This window comes from Musa acuminata, chromosome BXJ2-4, assembly GCF_036884655.1.
Source record: "Musa acuminata AAA Group cultivar baxijiao chromosome BXJ2-4, Cavendish_Baxijiao_AAA, whole genome shotgun sequence".
NCBI lineage: Eukaryota > Viridiplantae > Streptophyta > Magnoliopsida > Zingiberales > Musaceae > Musa > Musa acuminata.
In genome coordinates this window covers 23813574-23819573 of record NC_088341.1, presented here as the reverse complement: position 1 = coordinate 23819573, position 6000 = coordinate 23813574, and positions in this window count along the sequence as shown.

The following is a 6000-nucleotide window of genomic DNA, read 5'->3' as shown; positions in this document are numbered from 1 at the left end:
TTTCTCAAAAATACAGATTAGATCGTACACTCGTCAATTAATTTCATCATCAAAATCCGAGGTTCAATAGATAATAGAGTCATAGGCATGACGGTGTCATGGTATCACTGAGGTGGGACTTTCGTGGAATTATCGATCCCTTAATTTTATAGAGGAAGAGCACTTGGTCATGAAAGGAGCCGAGGAGGTAAAGAATATAGAGGCAAACTCCAAGTGCCAAGATAAGTCTAAAGGGCAAAGGCTAGGGAACTTTATAAAACTAGTGTCGATAGGCTTTTCATTAAGATAGTTGAAAATATGGGACTTTGGGTTGATGCAAGAGTGCACAACAAGGAATGGAGGAGATAGTATGCAATGTGGTACCTTTTCCACTTAGAGGCATAGGCGACAGAAATGATAGAGAAGACGGTATAATCCCAGAGATGACTAAAACTATTAGAGACTTGCTCCAAGTCATGACAAAATTTTACTTTTTTTAGGTAAAAAATTCTTATATTTTAAAAGGTTAATGATAATAAGGAGGCAAATCACAGTAGCTAACTTAATGCAAGGAGTACAAACATTTTGGATGCTTGAGAAGTGTAAGCAAAGAACAAGCGAAAGCTAATAACCAACTTGATGCATGAAGTATAATCTCGAAGAGGCAAGCAAAGTCAAGTAATATTTGCCTTCTCAACTTTGAAGAGAATGGGCAAAACTGAGTATTTAAGTTCTCTTATTTATCCAACAAATAAGCTCTACAAATGTTCAAAGGTCCTTCGAAGAAACTCAATGGAGAACAATAGTTATCAAATCCTCACCAATAGTAACCGATTCTACCAAAAGCAGACTCTTTGCTTTATTTCCAACAGAATGTCAATCGAAAGTGAAAGTAATGTGAACCTACTTGTAAGTGACAACTTAGTAGAAGATGAATCGACGGACAAATTTTATGGAGGAAAGACCTTAAAAACTTCAAAATCAATGAGACAATGCTCATTAAAGCTCCAATAGGCATCCAACCAGTTCAAGTAACGTGAGATATTTTAGAGATTGACATATAACAAGGAATGTCTTTTCTTTCAACTGAAGGATTCATAGGAATCAATAAAGATTAGCATAACTCAACCAACCCCACACTAGAGTCAGAGTCATTGACGAGTTGTAGCATGACGAATCAAAGTTCAACTACTCAATAATAATGGTGGAGAGTAGTTAGGAGTCAAGAGGTGCATTATAATTAGATCAAAAGATTGAGGATCCCACAAAAGTAAGAAGATGTAGCATCTATAAAGGCTTTGACGAGAACATCAAAGGAATAAGTGGGGGAGAATATCATAGACAAAGTTATAAATAAGGTATTCGATGTAATGCTTGTGTATATCCATATCTTTTAGTTCTGTTCATACTTTACATAGCATATAGAGAGTTTATAGTAGGATTAATAACCCTAGTTTAGTTGGCTTTTATGGTCATTTCAGTATTGTAAATGCAAGTTATATGTAATCATCGCATAGAGGCAAAATTGTCTAGAAACAAACCATCCAAGCAACTATTTTGGGGGTTTTCTATCTCCGCAGAGTAGTATGGACTATCAACTAGCAAAGCACTGAAGAGCTATCCAAGTGGCAAATGGTTGGATAGACCTTTAGGGTAGTGGCTTAGGTTGATTTGTTGTCTTGTTCTGTAGAAGTGTCATGTGGGCACTTATAGGGGCTTTTGATCACAGTGAACCACTTTGGACCCTTTGTTGTATAACCATTCAAAGCTTGTAAAGTCTATGTTTGTAGTTTGCATTATCTATCAAGTGCTTGCTGAATTGACTGTTTGTTGAATCTCGAGTTAAATGCTTCCTCTAATCTATTTTCTCTTTTATCGGTTAAGAACCATAAAAAATTTAAGGGAGGCCGACTCTTTGCAAACGAATATATAAGAATGTCACACGATTTAGATAAAACTAACTAAGTCCGTGAGAGTCAGGTATTTGGAGAAACTTGGGACTACTAAAGTCAAGGAGGGTCATTGGTGTGATTTGATTAACCGATGATATCGACCTAAGATCTACTCAAGCAAAACTATAATATTTTTGGCACTTAAGCTTTCAACTTATAAATATCGGGTAACCCTTCCATTAGAAGAACGGAGATGATCACATCAGACGAATCAGAGTTAATTTGATGACTTCAAATTTGGGTTCACATCATGTGGTTGGAAAGTGCCCTTATTTATAGTTTTTTTTTTACGAAAACATGACAAATTTGATAAGCAACATATATCAAATCTTGTTGCAATAGGTACCTCAGCCTCCAAAAGGTTGATAAGATTCCTAGAGTTTTATCGTAGAAGAAGAGAGAAAATGAATGATTGCTTGAAGGGGATCGATCTCCTTGATCGTTTCAAGGGGATCAGTCTCCTAGGGTTTGTTAAAAGACTGGATAGTATTTTATTGATAATTTAAAAGAAATAGATACATCCATATTTATAGAATTCCACTCAGAGTCCATCTAGACTTGGACTCTTAATAATAAATAAATATTAAATAAACCCCTATCCGACTCTTACCAAACTAAACAGACTCAACAAAATATTATTCAAAAGCTCAGAAAATAAAATAATCCTAACAATTCCTTTTTCTTCAATTCAACCTTATCCTCAAGGCTAAACAACATCAAATTCAGGAAACTTCTCTTTTAGCGCCTTGTAAGACTCCCAAATGGCATCTTCCTTTAATAAGTTGGCTTATTGCACCAGCACTTCAGTCATAGGATGTTTACGGTATATTTCAACTCATCAATCAAGTATGACTTGTGGTTGAGCTTGAACTTCCCTAGTAGTAAAGATGTCCAGCAAATGGCATTGCACTATCTCATCTTCACCCAACTTCCTCTTTAAGGTAGGAAACATGAAAAATTGGATGTATTTTAGAGTTAGCAGGCAAATCTAGGTGGTAGGCAACAGGTCCAATGCGTTCTAATACTTTATAAGGCCTAAAAAATCGAGGAGACTGCTTCATGGAAGATCGAACCTTTATGGAAGTTTACTTGTAGGGTTGAAGATGAAGGAAAACCCAATCACCCACGATAAATTCTCGTTCACTTCAGTGTTTATCAGCTTATTGTTCCATTCTTGCTTGTGTGGTTATGAGGTTATCCTTTAAAAGATGAATAATCTTATTTCTATCAATCAATTCCTTGTCCAGTTGATCAACTTAGAAGAATCGAGTACATATTTTATAATTGTAGATGGAGGTCGATCATAAACTGCTTCAAATGAAGTCATTTTAATAGAAAAATGATCAGAGATATTATACCACCACTCTACCCAGGGAAGCCATTTAATCCATTCCTTCGGCTTATCACTAGTAAAGCTTCTCAAGTAATTTTCTAGGCACATGTTTACCACTTCAGTTTACCTATCTATTTGTGGATGATAAGCTAGTAAAAACCTTGTCTCTATCACTAACAATGGAACGGAAACTCCCATGCAATTTAGCTATGTTCTCCATAAAAATACGAGCAACACTTGCGGCAATATAAGGATGTCATAAAGCACATAAATGAGCATACTTTGAAAGCCTATCCACAACTACAAGTATAGTACTTTTTCCTTATGATGGTGGGAGTCCGTCAATGAAGTTGATAGATATATCAGTCTAAGCAACATTAGGAATAGGGAGGGGCTAAAGCAAGTCTGGGGTGGCTACTATCTTACTTTTGTGGCGCTGACAAACATCACATTCAGTAATAAATTTCTTGATAAAATTTATCAAACCTTTCCAGTAAAAAGTTGTCGGACTTGTTTATAAGTGCAGAGAAATCCGAAATGACCAGCAATTGGTGATGAATGGAACTCCTTCATAATTATCTCCTAGGAAGAAGAATGTGGTGCTACAACTATTCGACCTTTATAGCGTAAGTCCACTGAATCCCAACTATAATTTAGGATAGAACCTAGAGCTTCTTCTAGTCTTTTAATAATATTCTGGATCTCAGGATCATCTTACCATTCCCTCCTAATAACTTCCAAAGTCTCATAAATAGGAATAGAAATAGCTACTAGTTTAGCTTGTTCTGGAAGGCGTGAGAGTGCATCTACAACTAGATTCTCGCTCCCCTTTTTATAAATGATCTCACAATTGAATCTCAGTAGCTTTGTGACCTATTTCAGTTGCTCTAAAGAAGATCTTTTGGTCCAGAAAATATTTAAGGCTTTTATGATCAGCGCATATTTGAAACCGTCGGTCAATTAAGTGGGGTCTCCATTTTGTGACTTCATGTACAATTGCTAGCATCTCATTATCATAAATAGATAAACTCATATGGGAAGGGGAAAGAGCCTTACTAGCATAAGCAATGGATCGACCTTCTTGTATTAATACAACTCCTATACCAGCTCTAGAAGCATCAAATTCAATCACAAACAACTTGTTAAAATTGGATAGAGCAAGCACTGGTGTAGTAGTCATTGTAATTTTCAAGGAATTAAATGTCTGGGTTGCCTCTTCTGACTATTTGAACACATCTTTCTTCAGAAGTGATATCAAGGGGGCACTAATTTTGCCATAATTTTTCACAAACTTTCGATAATAGCTCGTCAATCCCAAGAACCCCTTTAAAGCTTTGATTGACTTCAGAATTGGCCAGTCTTTCATCACTTGGATTTTTGAAGGATCAACTACAACACCCTTTTGAGAGATGATATGGCCAAGATACTCAACCTCTGGTTGCCTAAAACTGCACTTGGATTTCTTAACAAAAAGACAATGTACACAAAGAATATTAAAGACAGTTCGTAAATGTAATAAATGACTCTTTGAGGAGGGACTATATATCAAAATATCATCAAGGAAAACCAGAACAAACTTACAGAGATGAGCCCGAAATATATCATTCATTGGTTAACCCAAAAGGCATTACTAGAAATTTATAATGACCGTTATATGTCTTGAAGGCAGTTTTTTAAATATCACCTTCATGTACTCTGATTTAATGATAGCCCGATCTTAGGTCCAATTTAGTGAAAACCTGGGTTCCTCCCAATTCATCCAACAGTTCATCCACCACCGGAATAGGATATTTATCTTTCACCATAATGTTGTTGGGTGCTATGTAGTTCAAACGCATCCGCCATAAGCCATCCTTCTTTCTAACTAGTAAGACTATAGAGGAATATGGGCTAACACTAGCTCTTATAACTCTTATTTTTAGCATCTCTTTGACAATCTTCTCTATCTCTACCTTTTGGAAATGTGGATATCTATAGGGTCGGATGTTGGTTGGTGCTTTCCAAAGTAATATTGGAATTCGATGATCATGATGTCGAAGAGGTGGAAGTCCTTGTGGCTCTGCAAACACATATGCAAACTCTTTGAGCAATGATTCTATATTTTCAGTTGGGATGTGCACTATTGTTTCCTTTTCAATGTTCTGCAATTGTATCAAGAATCTGGTGTGTCTTCTGAAGAACCCTCTCCATCCGATGGCTAGTGACAGTTGTGACCTTACTTCGTCTTCTCTTTAGGATCATCTGCTTTCCATTAATAAAAAAAACTTCATAATTAGTTTAGAAAAATTTTAGGAAACATCACCCAGGGCTGAAAGTCATTCAATTCCAAGAACTACTTCATAGTCTTCTAAGGGTAGTAAAAAAAATCCACAAGCAATTCTTGGCCCTACATAGTCAGTTTTATCTTTGAGCACTTACTATAACGGGTTAGAATCCGTCCATCAACGACCTTTACTTCAAATTTATCACAACCTTCGATGTGGTTCAATATAGTAAGCTTATCGGGCTGCAACTTTACTATCCATAAAATTGTTAGTGCTACCAGTATCAATCAAAACAGTAACGGGCTGATGCTTCAAAGTTCCTCCAACTTTCATAGTTTGTGGGTTAGAGTAGCCAACCAATGCATGCACTATATGTGTGATAGGTTCAATATCTTCATCAGTTACCATACCTTCAAGATTAGAGTCCAACTCTTCGTCTTCTGATTCCTCCTCAATCGACTCAATCATCAGA